The 24,970-nt window shown below is 45.3% G+C and overlaps 1 protein-coding gene across 1 annotated transcript in view; it reads right to left on the bottom strand.

Moving 5' to 3' along the window:
* Positions 1-24,970, bottom strand: part of EZH2 (enhancer of zeste 2 polycomb repressive complex 2 subunit) — a gene marked incomplete in the record, with an annotated part of 2,261,448 nt that overhangs the window by 581,396 nt on the left and 1,655,082 nt on the right.

Consider the following 24,970-nt stretch of genomic DNA (forward strand, 5'->3'; position numbering starts at 1 on the left):
CTCTAGAAATCCAAACTCTTCAGGTGAAAGGTTGCTGCTGGGGTCACTGTTAGAGACCTCCTCAAATCCGATTTAGTTCTCTTACTAGACAACTCTGAGGATGGAACTGAGAAAGTAGAAGGAACAGGAAATTTCAACTCCTTGGTCTTAAGCTTGGGAGATTGAGCCCTGCAATTATTTCTCCGAAGGAAGAAGGCAGCAAGCCTTCCAATATTAATTTATTCTTCCTGTCCACTAAAGTACAGGGATTCAACTTGAGGCAGATCGAAGTCTTCACTGTAGGCGCTGTGGACCTAAACAATAAACACAAAGATTACAAGAGTCCGAAATAGGAAACTTGTGCCCACACTTGGAACATTTAAACCCAGAAGGGCCCTTCTTAGCCATTATTACAATAAAAAATAAAGCAGAAAGGAGAGTTTTTTTCCATGTAGATATATATAAGGAACAGAAAGAGAAGGTATTGCCAACAATGGTAATTAGAAATATACTATTGTGCAAGACCAGTTAGGGATGGATACCAACAATGGTATTTTAACAACAAAGAGTACAAGGGTAAGGGAATCAACAGTAAACTAGGAGACAAAGCAAGGAAAAATATATATGTGTGTATATATATATATATATATATATATATATATATATATATATATATATATGTATGTATATATATATATATAAATGAAAAAAGCTATCTTATCTGACAAACACTGCAGCTCAAAAAAAGAATAGTTGTGTAAAATCTTACCATAACCACACATAGGTTCATAGGTTCATAGGTTTATACTAGGCTATCTGCCCTAAGGCATTTATAAGCCTAGCCCAAATTATTGTGGCTTACGCCACCCCTTATATGAAAAAATACTGTGCCCATTAGTTTGTTGTGCCTCTGTCCAGCAGTGACACAGAGTTGATTCCTGGGGTAAACCTACGATCTCCCATCCACAGGTCTAGATTTCTCTTGAACAGAGTCAGCGAGGTGCTCTGCCTCACATGGACCGGGATTTTATTCCACAGCATAGGGAGTCTCAGAGTGATAAATCTATCCCTCCAGCACGTCCTATTTATATCCGTGCTAAGGTTTAAGTCACTTGCTCTAGTGGTTTTGGTGGATTTGGATTTTTGAGGTGGAGCATGTCCATTAATTCGGGTTGGACATGGCCTTGTATGTCAGGCACATGTCACCTCTGAGCAGACGGTATGCGACTGAATAGAGCTGGAGTTTCTTCAATCTGGCAGCATATGACAGATTTTGGAGTCCCTTTATCCTTTTGGTGAGGAACTTTTGGGGTCTCTCCAATTGCTGCAGATGTCGGGTGAGATACATCCCGAATGGGGCATTGTACTCGATCATTGGTCTGATAAGTGAAGAGTACAGGGGAACAATGACCTCACTAGATCTGGATGTGAATCCCTTCATGATCAGGTGGGCAATGTAGAAGGTCTTTCTAACCACTTTAGCAATGTGAGTGTCAAAAGAAAGGCCACTGTCAACCTGGGTCCCCAGGTCCCTGATAACCTCTTCTGTGCTTAGTGGATTGCCACCTATATGGTAGCTTGGGGTTACCTTGCTTTTCCCGAAGGGTATGACTATACATTTTTGGCGTTTAACTTCAGGCCATGGCTCTGGCACCAGCTATCTGTTTCCGTGAGTCCCTTCTGAAGGATATCCATGTCCGATGCACTTTCCACTATGGCCCAGTTTGCAGTCGTCTGCAAACTTTGTCAGCCAAAGTCCTCCCATGTTGGCCTGTACTTCTGAGAAGTAGATGCCAAACAATAGGGGCCAAGGACCGAGCCCTGTGGGACACCACTTGTGACCGGCTTGGAGTCTGACACAGCGCCAGCAACTCTAACCCTGTGGGTTCTGTCCTTAAGCCAGTTTGCAACCCATCTTGTGACATATGGGTTTACATTTAAGCTGGTAAGTTTTTCTACAATACCGAGTGGGGTATTGTGTCGAAAGCCTTTGCAAGGTCAAGGTAGGCTGTATGGACTGCCTTTCCCTCATCAATGGCCTTGGTGACTGTTTCAAGAAGTCAACCAAGTTCAAAAGGCATGATCTTCCCTTGACAAAGCCAAACTGGGTCGGGTCCAATGTCTGCAAGTCCCCTATATCTTTGTTTATGAGCTCCATTATGATCCTCTCCATAGCTTTGCAGACTAGACTTGTTAAGCTTATGGGCGGTAATTACCAGGGTCCGTAGAGGCACCGCCTTTGTGGAGTGGGACCATAGTTGCCGTCGCCACTCCTTGGGCACGTATCCTGTGGTAAGGCTGAGATTAAACAGCTGCCTTATGTGCGGGTTTAATTCCTCATTTAGCTCGTGTAGCACACAGCCGGGGACACCATCCGGTCCCATTGATGCTGTGTTTTTAGCTTTAGAGAGAGCAGCTTTCACCTGCGCATTTGAGATGTCCGGGAGGCTACACTCGGCTGGGATAGTTATCTCTCCTTTAGGGGAGAGGGGTGAAGTTTGCACTGAACCTGTCTGCCAGTATGTTGGCAATGTCTGTGGGTTCAGTGATTTTTGTATCATTTTGGACTAATTCTGAGCATATCTGGGAGTTTCCACCCAGGTTCCTAACATAGCTGAAAAAGGCCTTATGATTGTCCTTTGAATCCATGGCAATTTTTCTCTCAAAATTGGCCTTAGTTGATTTCATGAGTGCTCGTATTTTTTACTAATAATGATCAGGGTGACTTCCTTTTATGGATTTTGTTCTATCATGTAATAGCTTTCTCCTCTTATTGTAAAGTTTGTTAATGGCTGGGGTCCACCAGACTGGACGTTTGCCCTTTGTGGAAAGAGTCTTGGTTTTATTTGGGATTGCCTGATCCATGCAGTCCTGGAGGTGTTCATAGAAGGCATTTGTAAGGGCTTCCAGAGCTTGGGTTGTGGTTTCCTCTGGCTCAGGGGCCTTGAAGGATACCACACCAGTCTTGAGTAGTGTGAAGTTTGCTTTAGAGAAGTTCTTCACTATGGTCTTTTGCTTGGGGTGGGGCGGGATGTGGATTTCCAGTGAGATTAGTTTATGATCAGATCTCACCAATGAGGGATATACTTCGGTGTGGAGCATTTTGTCCCCATGTTTGTGACAATGAGATCTAGTATATTTTCTCCTCTCGTGGGAACAGTGACTAGCTGTTCCATGGCATTTGAATTTATGAACTCCAGGAACTGTTGGGCTAGAAAGTTAGGGCTTGAGTAATGTTCCCAGTCTATATTCGGGTAGTTGAAGTCACCCAATATGATGGTGTTTGGAGATACATTTATACCCTCCAGTGTCTTCAGGAAGGCTGTGTGGGGTTCCTGAGTTTGAGAGGGTGGCCTGTAGCATGCTACAATTTGTAGAGCAGTTTTGCCTATGGTTAGTTGCACCTGGATGGTTTCAAGCTTTGCGTTGCCCAACCTGGAGGTGTGAGTATCCTTTATGAATATGGATACACCCCCTCCTTTTGTGGTGTGGTCTGGGTTTTGGGGCCGGAACGCATGATATGTTGCAGTATTCATTACAGTAGGGATATGGCTGCCTGTAGCGCCATACATCTGGCCAGTATACCAAAGTCTTCAGTAAAGGGTACGTGCGACGTAGCATGCTAGTGCCATAAACCGACATCAAGTATAAAAGTGACGTCTGCACATACCCAAGTCAGGACTGACTGCTGCAGAAGATGAGGCTGAATGAATAGAAAACATTCCAGCTAAACAACACTATAGAAAGGAGACTATAGGGCAAACAAAAAAGGTTCTACCTGGGACTAAGAGAAAACTCTACATATAGTAATATAACTAACACCAAGTAAACACCTCTACCAAACTATACAACCATAAAACCCCAAAAAATAAGGATAGAGGGGAGGATGGTGGGTTCTGAATACTGCAACATGGAAGAGAAGGACATCTATGGTTATGATAAGATTTTACACAACTATTCTATGCCCTTCTATTCTCATGTTGCAGTATTCATTACAGCAGGGAGAGTACCAAAGCTATTAGGTATTCCCTTGGGTGGTTGGTGCAGGAGAAGCGTCAAGGAGACCCTGCAGAATAGATCTGGCAAAGCCACCTATGGATCTCGATATAAAATCCAGTTTGTAATGCTTGGTGAAGTTATGAACAGAAGACCAGGTAGCTGCCTCTAGAATGGTGGCATGGTCCAGGCCTTTGAAAAAGGCTGCAGAAGAAGCTGCAGCCCTCCTGGAATGAGCCTTTACTTTCAAGGCTAAAGGCTTGCCATGGAAGTCATGGCAAAAGGAGATGGCCTTTGAAATCCATGAAGCAATGGTTTGTTTAGAGACTGCTCTACCTAGGGCTCTAGGGTGAAAGAAGACAAATAGTTGGTCTGATTCTCTAATGGATTTGGTTTTATCTAGGTAGAATCTGAGCTGCCTGTGCACATCCAAGGAATGAAGTTTCCTTTCTGAGGAATTCTGAGGTTGTGGGAAGAAAAAGGGCAGGTTAATAGATTAGTGCAAGGAAAACTCACTCACTACTTCAGGCATGAATGAAGGATTCGTGTTCAAAAAGACTCTGTCTTTGTGGAAAATGAGGTAAGGTGGAATGGCCATGAGGGCTTGGATTTCTGAGACCCTCTTGGCAGAAGTCACAGCTACTAGCAGAATCGTTTTCCAAGTGCAAAACATAAGGGAAGCTGAAAAGGCTGGCTCAAAGGGGGACACAGTCAATTTTTCTACTACAGGATTAAGGTCCCAAGGTGGTAGAACTGGTTTCCTAAGAGGTCTGAGATGCAGGACCCCTCTAAGGAACAGTTTAACCTCTAGCCTGGATGCTAAAGGGGGAAGCATAGGCAGACAAGCAGAAATAGCAGACAAATGTACTTTTACAGATGAGTATGATAATCCAGACTGCAGGAGCTCTCACAAATAAGCAAGGAACATAGGCATTGGGGCTGCCACAGGGTCCTGTATTTTCTTAGAACACCACCTGGAAAATGTTTCCACTTTGCAATGTAATTTTATCTGGTGCTAGGTTTTCCAGCCTCCTGCAGGACTTTAAGTACGTCCTCTGAGTACTGGTGGTGAAAAGGGATCAAACGTTTATCAACCAGAGGGACAAGTTCAGGTTGTGAAGCTGTGGGCGTATCAGAGATCCCTTGTGTTGTGCGAGTAGATTGAAATTTTTGAGGCAATTTGTGGCGATTGCCCATGGCTAGCTGAAATAAGAGGGAACCAATGCTGTCTTGTCCAAAAGGGGGTCACAAGTAGGGGTTCTGGTCTGCCTTTCTGAATCTTCAGTAAGACTTTCTGAATTAGAGATATTGGGGGGGGGGGCATACAGGTCCATCTTTCCTCAACAGAAGGAGAAGGCGTCCACTTTCTATGCTTGTGGATGTGGTAGCCTTGTGCAGAAGAGGTGTAGTTGTCTGTTCTGGGAGGAGGCAAACGGATCTGCTTTTGGAACACCCCATTTGTGTACAATGTCCAGAAACACCTTCCTGTGTAACATCCATTCGTGAGAAGGTTGCCAAGGTTCTGCTTAGAGTGTCTGCCAATACATTTTCTGAGTTTGGAATATGAACAGCCAGTAGGTGAAGTAACAGAGAACTGGCAAGATTCCAAATCTGAATTGCTAGAGAGCATACAGGGTAGGGTAGGGTAGGGTAGGGTAGGGCCCCCCCCCCCCTGCTTGTTGACATACCATAGCACAGTCATGTTGTCTGATGACTCAGTGTTGCCTGGTAGCAGAAGCTGCTGAAAGGTCTGTAGAGCCAGGAGTAAGGCTCTCATTTCTTTTATGTTGATGTGATCCTGTAGTCTGCTCGAGGACCAAGTGCCCTGTGCCTTGCGCTGGCTTGAGGGGAAATGCAGCACAGCTCCCAAACCCAGGTCTGAGGCGTCTGTGTGTAGAGATGCTGTACTGGAGTAGAAATTTGCAAGGGGGCTCCATGAGTGAGGTGAATTTGTGAGATCCACCAGAGTTCCTTTTTTAGACATGGCAGAAGAGGAATGGTTGTCTCTAGGGACTGAAGGTGTTGCCATCAGAGATTTTTCAGACACCACTGAAATTTCCTCATGTAAAGTTTGGCCAGTGGAAGCATAGGGTCAGAGAAGCTGTATGCCCTAGGAGCTTCAGGAACTGTCTGGCTGTCAAGGTTAAGAGGAGAAGCTGGTATAGGAAGTGCTGAAGCAAGCTATCTTTAGTTGGGAAATGAAGGCAGTCATTAGAACTGTATCCTGCAACCTAGAAAGGTTATGTCCCAGGTGGGGGGGTGAGCTGAGATTTTTGCAAATTTAGAGTGAATCTGCAAGTTTCCAGAATGCTGGAGACCAGATGCAGATGTAGTGTTAAGGAGTGTAGGTCCTTGTGAAGAATGAGGAGATGGTCTAGATATGGATAAATCATAATTCCCAACAGCCTGCAGTGAGCTATCAGTGGAGCTAAACATTTTGTAAAGATATTGGTTGCAGTACAGAAACCAAAAGGCAAGGCAGAAAATTGAAAATGAGAGGAGCCTATTGAAAAATGTAGGAATTTTCTGCATGAAGGGTGAATAGGAATATGCAGATAAGCATCTTTCAAATCCAGAGACCATGTAAGCCCGAGGTGGGATAAGAGGCAGTAATGTCTGTAGAGAAAGCATTTTGAAGGTGGGTACCTTGAGGAACAGATTGAGGTAGGACAGGTCTAAGATTGGTCTACAGGGACGGTCCGTTCTTGGAACCAGAAACATTCTGGAGTAGAAACCCTTGCCCATGGGGTCTGGAGGAACTGGCTGAATAGTGCCTTGAATTAAAAGTTGTCCTAAGGTGGGGGTGAAGAATGAATGCGAGTTTTTGGTGGAGTCAGTAAGATCAGACATCAAAGAGGAGGCCTTGGCTAGAGGGTCTAGTACAAATTGTGCCATGTGAGTCTGATAATTTAACGCCGTTATGGAGAGGGTTGAAAATGTATAAATCTTTTTACCCTGTCTATCCATAAATCTACTCTGTCTGTAGGGAACACAGAAGTAGAAGGTAGCTGCCTGAATGATTTGTCTGCAGAAACTGCTACAACAGCAGGGTCTGCTGGAGGGTTTTTGAAGAGAAACTGATTGAGGGGGAACTTTATAAAACCTATCTTGGAAGCTAGGGATTGAGACTCAGGAACCTGAGAGGCTGTCTGGAAGGCATCCAGAAAGGCTTGTTTCACAGGAGGGACAGCATAGGGGGAAGGCTGGTCCATTTGCAACAGTTGAAAATACCTTCTTTTAGTGTCAGAAATTTCTGAAACATCCCATTGGAAATGTTGTCTCATTAAATTGATGTGTCCCCAAAAGAGAATTCTTCGCCAGGGGAATCAGGTGCCAAGGAATCCTCCTCTTGGGTAACAAAATCGTTAGGAGATTCAATTTGAGATAAGAAAGGGACTAATCGGATGAGGAGGTTCAGATTCAACCAAACAGGGGCCAGAGACAGGAGGTTAAGGATGTTGAAAAGCCTGAAAGGCCTTGAACAAGTATTGGGAGAAAACTTCCCAGTCAGTAGAATGTGGAGTATTAGAGTGATTAAGCTTCTGTTTTCTCTTGAGAGGGCTTGGAGATTTAGCAGGCCACATGGGTGACGTTGGGAGTGGTAGAAAGGAGAGTGGAAGGCCTATCAGAATCAGGGAGCTGTGTTTCCCTCTTGCCATCAGGCCCTGATGGCTCTCAAACCTCAGTGGACGTACCAAGGATTTCCGTTGAACCGGCGTCCAATAAGGTTCCCGGCTCGGAAGGTAATCTGAGATCCAAGGAGTCCCCGGGCTCTCACTCACCTCAAGAGACTCGGCGGATGTCTGAGGTGCAGAAAGTGTTTCAGGCCTTTTTTTTAGGCGGCACATCTGACAGACCTCCTGCACCCTCCATTCCCAAGGCCAGGCGTCAGAGCCTCTGATTTTCTAAATATATTTTCAAGGAAGCTAAATGACTTCTAAGGGTCTTAGGGAAAAACGATTGGCAAATAACACAGTTCTTGTAATAGTGCTCTTCCTCTAAGCAAAAAACACACTGGTCATGAGTGTCCTTGAGTGGAATCTGTCTTCCACAAGCACACTTCCCCTTCCTAGAAGTCACGAAAAGCTGGAATACAGCAAAATGCTAACAATAATGTAATAATAAATCAACTTATCTGTAAGCGGGCAGTCGAATGAAAACGAACATACGGAAAACACCTCTAGCTGGTGATCGGACGTCTGACGATTACTGCTGCAGACAGTTCTGACTTGGGTATGTGCAAACGTCACATTTAGAGCCTACGTCGGTTTATGGCACTAGCATGCTATGTTGCATGTACTCCTTACTGAAGACTTTGGTATACTGGTCGGATGTATTGTGCTGCAAGCAGCCATATTCCTACTGTAATGAATACAACATGAAAATAGAAGGACATCTATGGCTGACCACATTCTTTCCCCAAAAGTGGCAAATGAGATCTGAGGTATGTTAGGGTTTGGTGCAATATGGGTAAAGGAGAAGCTTGAGAGCTTTTTGGTTACCACAAGCTTTAGTAATGGCAGAGCTGGAAATGAGGATTGAATCTGAACCCAACAGTTGAGATTAGAATGAAAAGTGACATCAGATTCACTTTTCACAAATACTTTGCAGTCTCCAATTTATTTAATACTTTCCTATCACAGTTTTGTCAGGATCAACTCCTTCTGGAAAGATTGGATCTTTACTAACATAGGTCTTGGCAGCTTTTTCATGGCAAAGTTTGGAGCATATATAACATGCCCTTTCAATTAGAAAATTCTGCTGTGGGACACCAGTTCAACTGCTACTTATAAAATTAATACAGTCTGTTCCTTCCAGTTTCTCTATTACAGACTATTTTCCTGGACGCACTGTTTTCTATCTTAATTGTTTTACTGAAAACTCTTTTTGAGAAGCCTCATGCTTAGCCAAGCATTTTTTCATTCCAACCACTGATATTCATGGTTACTGATATGCAGCTACTTCTCAAGAGGGTTACCACTAGCCTTGAAACACAGAAGAGGCTGTACTTCACAGAAGCATCCATTAACACTCGTCATAGGCATCTATACTGAAGGGGATTGCCCATCACAGCAGGGCATGGCAGCAGGGTTATGATGCAAAGAAAAATTCAGAAGCACATGATGACACCACAGCTAATGCCACTTTGCAGTCCACTGAAATACCCACATCCTCTGGTATGAAAATGTACCCAAGAAGAATGTGATGGATATAAGGCCAAGCCAATGCAAAAGGACCAGAGTTTGGACACCCTGTTGCATCCTTATCGATTCTGCCAGTGCCATAACTTCCTAGGTCCTTTCTGGGGCATGAATGACTGCCACTAGAAACTAACCACCTATGCCAGCCTCACTATTTGCAGTATGCATGAATCAGTTTTGCTTTAGAAACATTCAGTGCTGTAGGAGCAGAAAGGGACACTTTTTGGTCACATGAACTAGGACAGAGAAAGTACAGTTGTGTACACTTACCATAAATGTAGATGTTCGAGTGTATTCACTGTTGCAGTCATTACACTTGGGTTATCCTGCCAGAGGTAGCCCTCAGTCAGCCCGCTGCCAGAGGTAGCCCTCAGTCAGCCCGAATACCAGAGACTTAGTATTTCTACATTGGTTGCTGTCGCTTCAGGACTGATGTCAGGTTGTCAGGGGTATAAAAACAGGCAGCCGACACCATTACATCAGTTTTTCTTGCCCCAAATGTCAGGAGCCCCCAAATAGGGAGCTAAGTTATGGTGGAAAAAACTACCACCAGTAAAAAGTAAATACCAATAGCCCTGTAAGGCGTGAGTAAGAGAACTAGAGAAGGAGAGAGAGGGACCAAGGGAGCTGGAGGGTGGGAAACCAGGACTACAACAGTGAATACACTCGAACATCTACATTTATGGTAAGTGTACACAACTGTACTATGTTCTTCACGTTTCATTTTTGCAGTCATCACACACGGGGTGATTTCCAAAGCTGAAGAATGGGTGGAGGCAGTCAAGAAGAGTTGGGGCTGGCTAGTATGCCCTGCAGGGCTTGCTGTTGCAAAGCCCACCCTGGATTTGGAAAAGACAGGCAGCTAGTAATGCTTGGTGAATGAGTGAACAGAACTCCAAGTAGCAGCTTCCAGAATGTCCCTGGTAGGGACTCCTCTGAGAAAGGCTGTAGAGGTTGAAGTTGCCCTAGTGGAATGCGTTTTGACCCTCTGACGGGTTGTTTCTCATGGTGTTTGAGACAGAAATGGATACAGTGTGCTATCCATTTGAAGATGGTTTGATTTGATATGGCCTTGCCCTCTGCCCCTGGTGCAAAAGCTGACAAGTAACTGGTCAGATTTTCTGAAGGGTTTGGTCCTGTCAAGGTAGAATCTGAGCTGTCTGTGCATGTCTAAAGAGTGCAGGATCCTTTCCCCCTTATTTTGAGGATTAGCAAAAAAGGTGGGCAAATGGATAGATTGGTTGAGAGCCACACTGGACACCACTTTAGGCATAAAAGTAGGGTTAGTCCTGAGGGAGACCCTGTCACCAAGAAAAATAATGAAGGGTTCCACAGCCATAAGTGCTTGTAGCTCAAACACTCTTCTAGCTGAAGTGATGGCCAGAAGTAAGGCTGTTTTCCAAGAGAGGAATTTTAACTCTGCTGACGCTGCAGGCTCAAAGGGGGGTAGCATGAGCTTTTCCAACACAAAATTAAGGTCCCAAGCAGGGGTAGGGGCTCTTCTTGGTGGCCTTAAGTTGTTAGCCCCTTTCAGGAACTGTTTGATGAGAGGGTGAGAGAAGAGAGGTGGCTCAGTGCTGTAATGAGCAGAGATGACAGAGGCATGGATCTTAATGGAAGAGGATAGGCCTCTGTGGAGTACGGTCTGCTGGGTAATCCAGGATGAGAGGTAAGGAGGGCTGTGCTGTATCCACTCCTTTACAGTGAATCCAGGAACAATACCTTTTCCACTTATCAGCATAGGATTTCCTAGTACTGGGGCATCTGGCTTCATGTATGACATCCAGTACCTGCTTGCTTAGGCTGGCCAATGGAGGAGAATTCAAGGAATAAGCCAGGCTGCAAGGTTCAGGTTTGCAATTACGGATGCAAGATCTGTCTCTCCTGCTGAGTGAGGAGGGTTGGGATCTGGGGTAGGTGCCATGGTGGCACCGGTGACAGACTGCGCAGTAGTGGGTACCAGTGCTGACATGGCCAGTCTGTTGCAATCGGGATTGCCCTTGGTCTTTCCTGCCTTATCTTGAGTAGTACTCTTGTAAGAAGAGGGAGAGGGGAAATGCATAGATTGAGAGGTTTGCCCACTGGAAGGATAGGGCATCCACTTTCCAGGCCTCGCTGTGAGGTACCCTGGTGCAGAATTTGCTGAGCTGGTGATTGTAGGGGGAGGCAAATAGGTCTACCTTCAGGGTACCCCATTTCTGGGTTAGAAGGCTGAAGGTGTTGTGGTCCAACTGCCACTCGTGTGGGTCTAGGAGATTTCTGCTTAAGTCTGCCAGAAAGTTTTGTTTGCCTGGCAAGAATTGAGCTTGTAGGTGAATATGCATAGGTGAGGCCGTGTTCCACAGGGTCATGGCTAGCCTGCAGAGTGGGTAAGAGTGGGTTCCCCCTGCTTATTGATGTACCACATCACTGTGGTGTTGTCGTTTTTTATTAGAAGGGGTCCCAGTGAGAGTAGGGATCTGAAAGCTGACAGAGCGTGCTGAACAGCTAGCATCTCTTTTTGGTTGATGTGCAGATGAATTTGGTTTGGGCTCCTGTGGCCCTGAATACACCTGCCATCCAGATGTGCACCCCAGGCATAGTCTGATGAGTCTGTGGTTAGGGTCTGGGTGGCGTGGGGTTGTGTAAAGGGAAGTCCCTTGTTGTGGTTGCATGCTGCTGCCCACCAAAGAAACTCTGTCCTGAGAAAAGGTATTACAGGTATGATAGTCTCCAGGTCCTGAGAATGTTGGCACCAAAGACTTTTTAAGTACCACTGAAGTTTCCTCATATGCAGTCTGGCATATGGAATTAGTAGAATGCCGGAGGCCATGAACCCTAGAGCCTGCAGGATTTTCCTTGTGGATAGCTGGGTTCTGGTGACCATTTGATCAAAGTAGCCTGTCAGGCTTGTTTTTCTGGAGTAAGGAATGCCATCTGGGATGCTGTGTCCAAGCTTGCTCCCAGGAATACACTTTGACTGGGGACTAGTTTTTATTTCTTTTCGTTGACAGTGTACCCCAGGGAGGTTAGAAGGTCCTTTACAAATGTCAGGTGCTGCAACAGCTTTTCCTGACTGCCTGAATCAGGCAATTGTCCAAGTAGGGGTATATTTGAATCTTTCTCTGACTGCAATAGGCAATGGCTGGAGACAGGCATTTTGTAAAAACTCTGGGAGCAGTAGATAAGCCAAAGGTAAGTGCAGAGAACTGATAATGCATAGATCCTGTCCTGAAATGTAGATATTTCCTGCAGAAGTCCCTGACAGGGATGTGCAGATAGGCTTCCTTTAGGTCTAGGGTGGCTGACCAGGAATCTTTGGACAGCATAGGGAGAAGCTGCTGTAGGGTGAGCATTTTGAATGTTGGCACCACCAGGAAGGTGTTTTGAATGGATAGATCTAAGATTGGGCACCAGGTGCCCTCTTTTCTGGGTACCAGGAAAAGTCTGGAATAAAAACCTTGGCCTATCTGTTCTGCAGGAACAGGCTGAATTGCCCTTATGGAGAGCAGGGACTGAACTTGGTTTTGTGCCTCTGCCCACTGGTTTGGAGGAAGGTCTGGGAACCCTTTTAGGATTGGCAGCATATGGAAATAAAATTTGTACCCCTGGGATACTATGTTGAGGACCCATCGATCGTAAGTGATGGGAGGTCCAGTTTTTTGCATGGTGGGCAAGTTTTCCTCCTAGGGGCACTAGCAATTCGGCAGAGGCGAGAAGTGGCGTTGAGAAGTCACTGCAAATTTTTTCCATAAGGGTGTGGCTTAGCACTCCCTGTTTTAGAAGTGGAGCTACTCCATTGCTTAGATCTCTGCATACCATGAGACTGTAATCTGGGGGGGTCTGTTTCCCCTGGGTCTAGTTTGAGATGACCTTAAGGGGGCTAGAAAGGACCAATGTTTCCAGGGCAATGCCTACTGAATCTTGGAGGCTGCACTTGCAAAAAATCTTTGACTGTCTGCATAGACTTAGCCTTTTCTTCCATATTTTTTTCAAACCTCTTTTGCTTTAGTGCCAAACAGATTGTCCTTGTTCAAAGGAGCATCCAGTAATTTTGATTTGACATGGTCTGGGAAGGTCTGCTCCTTAAGCCAACCATGCCTGCTAAGTACAGAACATGTGGCTGCTGCCCTGCAAGATGCTTCTAAGGCGTCAAACCCACATTGCAGGGTATGCTTGCTGACTTGGCTTGCAGATTGCATAAGCTCCTGTAATTCTTTATTTTCTGCAGTCAGGAAAGGTAGATAATTTTTGCTTAATAAGTTCCATAGTATGTTGCTGGTATTTCAGCATGTGGAACTGACAATTCAATGCCCTGATAGTGAGTTGCAGAGGTGTACACTTTTTTACCCAATCTGTCTAAAACTTGGGAATCTCTGTCTGAAGGGGTGGGATTCTTAGCTGTAGTTGCTTTGACTCCTTTAGGTCCTTGGGAGATGGACCTCTGGGTCAGCAGTAGGATTTTTGAAAAGAAATTTGTGAGAGTCAGGGACTCTGTAGTACCTGTCTGGTTTCCTTGGAGCAGGGGGTAACATATCAGTAGTTAGACTGCATTCCATAAAGACATCATCCACAACATCCAGAACAGGAGGGATAGCTAAGGGTCTTTGCTGTGGTAAATCCAAAAATTCCCTGAGTCTCTTTTTGGACTGAGGATAATCCTGGCATTCCAAGTGGAAATGCTCTCTCAAAGTACGTAGGGTTTCACCAAAAAAAACTCTTCCAGAGGGGAAGCAGAAGGAATGGATTCCTCTGCATCTGAATCCTCATAGGCAGATAAAGGCATGTCTTCATATTCAGAAACCTCAGAGTCGTCGGACTCTTGGTCAGTTAAAGCTGCTGGGGAAGGCTGGCTTCCCCTAATCAGCATGATCAGGTCTTCTGCCATTTTAATCATTTGAGACTGTGGCAAGGAAACAGGCGCTTCAGTTTGGGTCGTCGTTTTTTTAGGTGCAGCTCGTACTCTTGGCCTTAGAAACTCGGTAGTTTTAGAAAGAACTGAAGACGCAAAAGAAGCCGTCGGTTTGTGTTGAATATTGGTAATGCGAAGAACTTCCTCAGAAGCCAGTGCCTGCACAGCGGCTCTGGTCCCATCCAAGGCAGACACATCTGCAGGTACCGTAAGTCAAGAGAGTCTCGCGGCATACCAGACTCCGAACGGGCCTCAGTAGCAGCCTTCGAATTCATGGAAGCGAGCAACAGGGGCTGCAAAAGTGCCTGAGTACTGGCGAACTGGCGACTAGCTTAACGGAAGCATTGTCAGCAGTTTTGGGCCTGCGCGGTCTTGTCTTGGTCTTATGTTTTTTTTGGAAGATCAGTAGTCGGATGGCTTACCGAAGCCATTTCGGAATATGGACATCGGGAACGAAAGTATTTAGCTACAATAAGGGCCTGACGACGAATAGTTCTGGAGTTGAACAAAGGACAAAACCGACAGAGGTACGTTGTGGTCTGGGCCTAAACAGGTGATGCAGTAAGAATGGAAATCTCGGTGTGATATTTGCTTTCCACAGGCGAGACAATTGTTAACTTTTTCTGACATCAGTTAGAGCAAGAAAAAAGGATCCACAATGGGATACTTAGCTTTAGAAGACTTCAGGATGATCCAATTTCGGAAACAAAAACTCAGGTAGCGGCCGACCGGCACTTATGCGAATGGCTTCTGCTTCAGGCTCCTCGGCAAGAAAGACTGATGTAATGGCGTCGGCTGCCTGTTTTTATACCCCTGACGTCAGTCCTGAAGCGACATCAACTGATGCAGAAATACTAAGTCTCTGGTATTCGGGCCGATGGAGGGCTACCCCTGGCAGGATAACCCAAGTGTGATGACTGCACTATTGAAACAGATGCTTAGGCCACAGCAGGATCATGAGTAAGCCACATTTTGTCTGCCTTGCTCTTTTGTGGCCCCTTAACAGTGGTAGTGGGTAGAAATGTGTAGAGAATGGTTTTATGTCGGGGAAAAGTGATCAACCTCAAACTCTATGTGGAAATCTTGGGTAAAACATATGCAGCTGATGAATTTCATTATAGACAATTTAGTTCAATCGTGGCAGATCCCACCGATGTGTAACTGACTTGAAAACCTCTGGGTACAGTACACACTTGCAGCTGCTGACTCTGGAGCTGCTCAGTTTGTCTGTAATCGCATTCTGGGCAGATAGTCTTGAAAATTTAGGCCTAACTTGACATTAAGTACCCAAGCCATCAATACTAGCTTACAGAGTTAGTAAGAGTGTATATGCTTTGAATGCTTCTATAATGGCTGCAACCACCCTTAAGGTCTCTGGAATCAGCCCAGATACCAATACATTTGTTGTCAAAAGAGTGCCATCTTGTCTTCCACAATGATGTGCTTGCTCAGTCTTGTTCCATATGCTACCCACCTACAGATGTGTTACGTGAACTCTCATAGCAAGATCTGAGCCATCTGAGGACATTACGTTTCCCTTGAGACAGAGGGTATACAAGAGCTGAACTCAGCACTAGTGTGGCCAACCATAAGATTTCTCTTTTGAAGGCTGAAACAAAGTATGATTATCTGATTACTGGGGTGGCAATGCTGTTACCAAATGTTCCCCAAGAAACCTCCTGGCTAAGGGAACCATCAAGATCAATGTTGACATAACCCAGGGCTCCTAGTACCTCACTAGTGGTTATGTACGACTTTTGGGACAGACTTAAAAATCAGATTTTTTTTTTTAACTGCAAGGTCCCTTCTTTGGAGAGGTAATGTTGGCCCCTCTCTTTATCCAAGAAAGGTTCCAGAAACATCCAACCACACTTCAGCAGCAGGTGTAAATTAGAGGTTTAATGGGAAACTCACTTTGATCAATTAGTCCATGGGCATGAAAAGGTATAGGTTCATAGGTGTGTACTAGGCTAATGGCCCTGGAGTCTTTACAAGTGTAGCCCATAGGATTACCCTGGCATCGTGTCACCCAACCTTAGTTTCCAGTACCTTTGTCTAGTAGAGCCACTGGAGTGATCCCCAGGGTGAAGTTTCTATTTCCCATCCACTCAAGATTTCTCTTGAAGAGGGCCAATGAGGTGCTCTGTTTGACATGTATGGGAAGTCTATTCCATAGCATGAGCAGTCTCTGGATTATGAACTTATCCCTCTAGCATGTTCTGTTGGTTGTGGTAATGAGGTTGAGGTCTCTGGAGCGTGTGGTGCGGAGGGATTGGGATTTCTTTAGATGTAGCATTTCTAACAGAGCTAGGTCAGACATGGCTTTAAGTCAAGAAGGGATTGCCTCTAAGTAGGCGATATGAGACAGAGAATAGCAGGAGTTTTTTGAGTCTGTCCATATAGGACAAGTGTTTAAGGCCTTGGATCCTTTTTGTAAGGTACTTCTGCGGCCTCTCCAGTTGTTGCAGATGTCTAGTGAGGTACATGCCAAATGGGGCATTGTACTTTATGACTGGCCTAATGAGGGAAGAGTAGAGGGAGAGAATTACCTCTTTCTTCCTGGATATAAAACCCTTAGTAATGAGATGTGCCACATAGGACTTTCTGACCACAGTGGCAGTGTGGTGGTCAAAAGAGAGGTTGCTGTCAACCTGTGTTCCCAGATCTCTTATAACGTCTTCTGTGTTCAGTGGACTACCATCGATGTGGTAGTTCATGGGAAATGGGGTTTTCCCAAAGGGGACGACGACACATTTTTTGGCATTGAGCTTAAGGCCATAGTTCTGACACCAGTCGTTGGCCTCCGTGAGGCCTTTCTGTAGAATGTCATTACTTGGGGAGTTAATAATGGCTCCCAACTTGCAATCATCTGCAAACATTGTCAGCCAGAGTCCCTTTGTGTTGGACTGGACTTCTGAGAAGTAGATACCAAACAGAAGAGGACCCAGGACCGATCCCTGTGGGATGCCACTCATGACTGGTCGGCAGTCTGACTTGGAGTCAGCTACTTCCACACTGTGGGTTCTATCTGCGAGCCAGTTTGCAACCCACCTAGTGATATAGGGGTGGATGCCTAGCTTAGTGAGTTTTTCTATGACCCCTGAGTGGGAAATGGTATCAAAGGCCTTGACCAGATCAAGGTAGGCTGTATGAACCACCTTGCCTTCATCCACAGCTCTGGTGACTGACTCAAAGAAGTCAACCAAGTTGAGCAGGCATGATCTATCCTTCACAAAGCCAAACTGTGTGGGATACAGAGTTTGGAGATTCCCTATATCCTTGTTTATTAGGTCCATGATGATGTGTTCCATAGCTTTGCATATCAGACTTGTCAGGCTAATGGGGTGATAGTTCCCAGGGTCTGTAGTCACTCCTCCTTTGTGGAGAGAGATGACTATAGCAATGTGCCAGTCAGTTGGGACAAACCCTGAGGTGAGGTGCCAGTTCACTCTGTAGTTCATGTAGAACACAGCCAGGGATATTGTCAAGTCCCATAAAAGCTGTATTCTTGGCCTTGGACAGTGCTGTTTTAACCTGTGCAGCATTAACACTGGGTGCCTGGCAATCTACTGGTATTGTGATTGGTCCTTTCAGGGGGGGGGGGGTAAAGTTGGCACTGAATCTGTTGGCCAGTATATTGGCAATATCTGCTGGCTCAATATAGGAGGTACCATTGTGCAGTAGCTCAGAGCAAATCTGGGTATTGCCATGGAGATTCTTTACATAACTATAGAAGGGCTTGTGGTTGTCTTTACTATCTGCTGCAAATCTGTTTTCATAGCTAGCTTTAGAGGATTTGATGAGGGATCTCAACTTTTTGTTGAAGCTGATAAGGGGAGGTTTTCCAGTCTTGGGACTTCACTTTATTCCGCATCAGTTTTCTCCTGCTGTTGTAGAGTTTGTTTATGGCAATGGACCACCAGATTGGCTGTGTACGTGTTTGTACAGTGCATTGGTGCATGATTTGGCGGTCATGCAACTATTCTCCATTTGCATGGGTGCCGTAAAGTTAGCCACCTCTGTTCTTAGGAGTCCAAAGTTAGCTTTGGAGAAGTTTTTCATGGTGATTACCTTTGCGGGGGGGGGGGGGGTATGGCTTTCCAAGGTGATTAGTTTGTGGTCGGATCTCACCAGGGAGGTGTAGACTATTGGTGTAGAGCAATGGTCACCCATGTTAGTAATGACTAGGTCAAGGATGTTGCTACCTCTAGTGGGGGTAAGAACGAGCTGGTCCAGGGCATTGGAATTAACGAATTCCAGGAAATGTTGGGCAAGTGTATTGGTACATCAGTAGTTTTCCCAGTTAATGGAGGGGTAGTTGAAGTTGCCTATTATGTGTGTCTTAGGTTGGACCCTAATATTCTCAACGGTGCTTAGGAACGTGGAGTGAGCATTTTGGGACATGGTTGGGGACCTATAACAGGCTACGACCTGAATCGCTGTCTTAACCAATGTTAGCTGCACCTGAAGTATCTCTGATGTGTTATGTTGGGCTACCAGTCTTGAAGTGTGTGCATCCTTTATGAATATGGAAACACCACCACCTTTGGAGTTTCGGTCCACGTTCTGGGGGCCGAAAGGTGTGGAATGAGTTATAGCCTGGTAGTGCAGGGGTGGTTTCTACTGCCTTGAACCAGATCTCTGTTACAGCACAAATGTCGATGTTCTCCATTTTAAGGAGTGCTTCGAGTGAGTGCATTTTGAGATTTAGACTTCTAGCATTGAGCAGCATGACCCTCAGATTGCATTTGTTTGTAGCTGTTACGGTGGTAATTTGGTCTTCGGAACACTGCCTAAAAAAAGGCACTATAGGGGTGGCAAGAGCCTTGGCCAGTATCTGGAAGCCCAGGGGTGACAGATGCAGGCCATCTCTGGCAAAGCATCGAGGTCTGTCAATCATGTCATCCCAGGCAGACAGATACTGGATCCCCTAAGAATGACACCAGAAACTTGGCCAATTGCTGAAATCAATCATTTTCTGCTTGTACTGTGGTATAATTCTGGGTGATGGTAGGATTCTGCTCAGGGCTAGGGTCGTACCCTCCTGGGCTGCATAATCTGAGAGCTCCTCCTTGTCTCTTTTCATGTAGTCCAGGGGGGTACGTCTCAGGTCACTCACACCCACATGTACAATGACAGATTCATATTTGTACCTGTTGTTGAGGGACCTGAGTGCGTGTGTTATGTGGTGGATCCTGGCACCTGACAGGCAGCTGACTGTTACTTTCTCCTTATTCAACCTAGTGAGTGGGACATCAGTGTGCTTCACTATCGAGTCACCTATGACTAGTGTGCTGGGCATGCTGTTTTGCCTTAGGGGCTTTGGTTTGAGTGGCACACTGTTTAGGAGAGTTATGTGTCTCGTGATTAGTGTTGTGTTGTGGTGGTCGAGTGCATTTCTGCCTTGGAGGTCTCTGCTGTTTGGGTAGATTTTTATTGAGAGCCTCCGCGATAATGGGTGTGTGGTTTGTGTTTTTATGTGAAGGCAGTGCTGGTGTGTGTTCTGGAGGGCTCTGTGTTCCATGTGGTGTGGTGCAAGTGTTTACCTTCTCCTCTTGACCAGCTATTCTGGTCTTGGCTGGAGTGTGAGTGGCTTCCAATTTGGATATACAAGTGCATCTCTCGCAAGTCTGAGTGTTGGGAGGTAAGTGGAGAGGGTTGTCATTGTACATGAGGCAGTTGCTACATTGCCTCAGGATGTCCACGTTCACCAGGTTAATAGGAGAAAGCACAGGTAACTGACCTTTGGACATGCCTGGAGAGGTGGGCATTAATAAGTACTGAAGCGGTTTTCTTGTAGAACGTTTAGTGCTGGTAGCACTTTTGTTTAGCTCTTCCAGTTATGCTGACTAAATAAAGCAGCCATCCAGATAAGGACAAATGTACACTCGAGTCCTCAAATATGAAATCTGGAGGCAGGCTCTTGGTGAAAATTCAAGCAGCTGCTCATATGCCAAGAAGAAGAGGAAATTAGAAATGGTTCTCAACCAGTCTTCAGTCTCAGGATTTGTCCATGTTACTTGCGTCTAGGACATGCATATAAGGAGCACTTTTTAAGGCCATAGAGACCAGGAAGCATGTCAGTAATAGGGGAAGAGAATAAGCATCCTAAATTTAGCTATTGTTTATAAATTTGTTTATTGTACCTTGAAGAACTTGTTCCACCACAAAATTCTAAAATGGTCTTCAGGACTCATCCTTGTCTGAACTAGAAACAACCTAGGATAGAAAATGTACAGTTGTGTACACGTACCATAAATGTAGATGTTAGAGTTTATTCACTGTTGCAGTCATCACACTTGGGTTATCAAGGTAGCCCTCAGTCGGCCTGAATACCAGACACTTAGTATTTCTGTGTCGGATGCTGTCGCTCCTGGACTGAAGTTAAGTCATCAGGGGTATAAAAACAGGCAGCCGACACCATTACATCACTTTTTCTTGCCCCAAATGTCAGGAGCCCCCAAATAGGGAGCTAGGTTATGGTGGGGAAACACCACCGGTAAAAGTTAATACTAATACTAGAAGAAATAGCCATAGAAAGGAGAGAGAAAACCAGGGGGGCTGGTGGGAGGGAAACCAGGACTGCAACAGTGAATACACTCTACATCTACATTTATGGTAAATGTACACAACTGTACTATGTTCTTCATGTTTCACTGTTGCAGTCATCACACTTGGGTTGATTCCCAAAGCTGAGGAAGGGTGGAGGCAGTCAAGAAGAGTTAGGGCTGGCTAATAGGCCTTGCAAGACTGCTGTAGCAAAATAGTACAGTTTTGTACCTACCATAAATGTGGATGTTCCAGTGCTAATACAGCTGCAGTCATAACAGATGGGTTCTCCTGCCGTCAGGCGGGTCCTCGGTCGGCCGAATTCCAAAGTCTAGGTCCGGCGTCGGTTGTCGTCACTTCTTCCCTGACGTCAGTGCGACAGGGGTATAAAAGAACCAGTCAACGCCATGTTCTTCAGTTTTTCTTGCCCCAGATGTCAGGTGCCCCCAGAAGGAAGGCAATACATAAAATTATGAAGTAATGCAATGCAATATAATCAAAAAACAGTAGTTGCAAGCAAATACACCATAAAAGAATACCCCTAGAGGGGAAGGAGGGAGGGAAACCTGGACTGCAGCTGTATTAGCACTCTAACATCTACATTTATGGTAGGTACAAAACTGTACTATGTTCATCGTGCATACAGCTGCAGTCATAACAGATGGGTAGAATCCCAAAGCTAAGAAAGGGGTGGTAGGCACTAGGTGGAACTAGGAGGAGCCAAAATGCCCTGCAAGACTGCAGTGGCAAAGCCTGCTCTAGATATGGAGTATAATGGTAGGTTGTAGTGTTTGGAGAAGGTATGCACAGAACTCCAAGTGGCTGCTTCCAAGATATCCTTGGTAGGAACTCCTCTGAGGAAGGCTGCAGAGGTGGCTGTGGCCCTGGTGGAATGAGTTCTAATGCCTGTAGGAACAGTTTTGCCATGAAAGGAATAGCAAAAGTGTATGCAGTGGGCTATCCATTTTGAGATTGTCTGCTTGGAAATTGGTTTTCCTGGAGCTCCTACCGCATAGGCCACAAAGAGCTGTTCTAATTTTCTGAAAGGCTTTGTTCTGTCCAAATAATAATGCAGTTGCCTGTGGATGTCCAAGGAATGTAGTAATCTCTCCCCTTTATTTTGAGGATTGGGATAAAAAGTAGGTAAATGTATGGCCTGATTTAAAGCTACCCTGGATACCACTTTAGGCATAAAGGAAGGGTTGGTTCGTAATGAAACTCTGTCCTGATGGAAGATGATAAAAGGCTGGACAGCCATGAGGGCCTGTAGTTCTGAAACTCTACGAGCTGAAGTGATAGCCAGAAGGAAAGCTGTTTTCCAGGACAAATATTGCAAATCTGATGAAGCAGCTGGCTCAAAAGGAGGCAAAGTCAGTTTTTCCAGAATGAAATTTAGATCCCAAGCAGGTATTGGTTGTTTCCTTGGAGGTCTTAAATTCTTAGCCCCTCTGAGGAACTGTCTTAAAAGAGGGTGAGAGAATAAAGGAGGATCAGTGTTGTATTCTGCAGAAATGGCTGAGGCATGGATTTTGATGGAGGAGAACGAAAGTCCACTGCTTAGTAGTTCAGCCAACTATTGTAGTATTTGAGGTAAATTCAGTTTTCCAGGGTTCTGGCCCTTTTTCTCATTCCAGACACAAAAACGTTGCCATTTTGCGGAGTAAGCTTTTCTAGTTGTTGGCCTTCTGGCCTCCAAAATGACATCCTGCACCTCCTTGGAGAGTAGGGCCTGCTGTGATGCTAAGGAATCTTCCATGCGGCTAGATTGAGTGTTTTTAGCTGACTGTGAAGAGTTTTGAAGCTGTGCTGTGTCAGGAGAAGAGGCATTAGAGGCAGGGTCCATGGAGGGGAATGAGTCAGGCTCCTCAGGAGTGGGTACCAGCGTTGCCTTGGCCAGTCCGGAGCAATGAGGATCATCTTTGGTTTGTCTGCTCTGGTCTTCAATAGGACTTTGGGCAGCAGAGGAAGAGGCGAGAAGGCATAAACTGTCATTGATGTCCAGCTGAAAGAGAGAGCGTCCACTCTCCAGGCCTTTGGGTGGAAGGTCCTCGAGCAGAATTTTGTCAATTGATGATTTTTGTGGGAGGCAAAGAGATCTATGTCTGGCCTTCCCCATTCTTGGATTATTTCTGTAAAAACTTTTGGATGCAACATCCATTCGTGTGGATCTGTCATATTCCTGCTTAGGTTGTCTGCCAGCGTGTTTTCCTTGCCTGGCAAGTACTGTGCTTGTAGTTCCATTTGTAAGTCCATGGCCATGTTCCAAAGTGATATGGCCAGTCTGCATAGGGATAGGAATGTGTTCCTCCTGCTTGTTTATGTACCACATAACTGTGGTGTTGTCCGTTCTTATCAATAGTTGACCTGGTTGTAGAAGGTCCTTGAAAGCTATAATAGCATTTATTACTGCTAGCATTTCTTTTTGATTGATGTGAAGGTGCTTTTCTTTTTGGGACCATTTGCCCTGAATGCACCGGTCTGTCATGTGCGCCCCCCCAGGCGTAGTCCGAGGCGTCGGTTGTGATGACTTGATTTGCTTGAGGCTTGCTGAATGGAAGACCTGTGTTTGCTTGACATGCTTGAGCCCACCACAGAAATTCCTTTTGCAGACATGGAAGTAGTGGTATTATTGTTTCCAAACTGTGGCTGTGTTGAGACCATATGTTTTTTAGGTACCACTGTAGTTCTCATATGCAGCTTTGCACATGGGATTAGCAAGATGCAAGATGCCATGAATCCCAGAGCCTGCAGGATTTTCCTTGCAGTCAGCCTGGTGCAATTTGCCAGTGTTTTGAAATATTGAATTAGATGCCCCTGCTTCTCTGGCGTGAGGTAGGCCATCTGGGTGTTTGTGTCCAAATTGGCACCCAGGAAAATTATATTTCGAGAGGGTATTAGCCTTGATTTCTCTTTGTTGACTGTGTATCCCAGAGAGTTTAATAACATTATTACATAAGCCAGATGTTTCAGAAGAATGTGCTTGCTGTCCGCTTGGATCAAGCAGTCGTCCAAATAAGGGTATATTTGTATCCCTTGAAGTCTGCAGTAGGCAATTACTGATGCCAGGCATTTCGTGAATACTCTGGGCGCAGTAGATAAGCCAAAGGGCAATGCAAAGAATTGATAATGGGTTGAACCTGCAAGAAATCAGAGGTATCTTCTGCAATTTTGTCTAATTGGGACATGCAGGTATGCCTCCTTGAGGTCCAATGTTACCAGCCAAGACTCCTTGCCCAGCATGGGAAGAAGTTGCTGTAGAGTGAGCATCTTGAATTTTGGCAGTAGGAATGTGTTTAGGATGGAAAGATCCAAAATAGGTCTCCAATCTTTTCCCTTCCTTGGCACCAGAAATAGCCTGGAATAAAAACCTTGACCTTGTTCATGTGTAGGTGCCTCTTGAATAGCTTTCATGTTTATAAGATCTGAAATTTGCTTTTGTGCCTCTGCCCTTAGATTGTGTGGCAGATTTGGCATGCCTCTCATTTTTGGAGGGGTATGAAAGTGGAATTTCTAGCCTCTGTTTATAATGTCCAGGATCCATTTGTCCTTTGTGACAACATGCCAATTTTTTGAAAATAGTGCCAGCTTTCCTTCTAAGGGGGCTGCCATTTGAGACCTGGTTGGCCTGCAAAGGAAAAGTCATTGGGTTTGCTTTCTGAAAGATTGTGAGTTGTCCTCACCACCTCTTTGTGTAGGAGCTTGCCATTGTCTGCCTCTGTACGATCCTTGTGGTTGTCCTCTGCCCCTTGGGCGCCTGTATCTGCCTCTTTGGGGTCTGTCCGTGGCAGGAAAGGACCAGTTTTTGGAAGGCCAATTTCTACTAAAACGTGGTGGTTGAACCTGCAGAAATTCTTTCACAGTTTGCATTGATTTAGCTTTTTCCTCCATTTTTCATAATACTTCATCAGTTTTTGCCCCAGATAGTACATCCTTTTGAAGAGGGGCGTCTAGTAATTTAGCTTTGACATGATCAGGCAAGGTTTGTTCCTTGAGCCAAGCATGCCTGCGTATGACTGAGCCTGTAACAGCAGCTCTACATGAGGCCTCTAGAGCATCAAAACCACACTAAGGTATGTTTACCCACTTGTTCTGCACTATGCATCAAATCCTGCAACTCCTTCACATCTGGTTGTTCAGGTTGTGACATTTTACTTTTCAATTGAGATAACAGAAACTGTTGGTATTTTAGCGTATGAAACTGACAGTTTAAGGCCCTCATGGTTAAGGTAGCCGAGGTATATACCTTTTTTCCCCACCTTTCTAAGGATCTGGAATCTCTCTCGGAAGGCAATGGATTTTTGGCTATGGAAGCCTTAACTCCCTTGGGTCCCTGTGAGATGGTTTCTAGGTCAGC

This window comes from Protopterus annectens, chromosome 3.part0 (genome assembly GCF_019279795.1).
Source record: "Protopterus annectens isolate FY-2018-M chromosome 3.part0, PAN1.0, whole genome shotgun sequence".
NCBI lineage: Eukaryota > Metazoa > Chordata > Ceratodontiformes > Protopteridae > Protopterus > Protopterus annectens.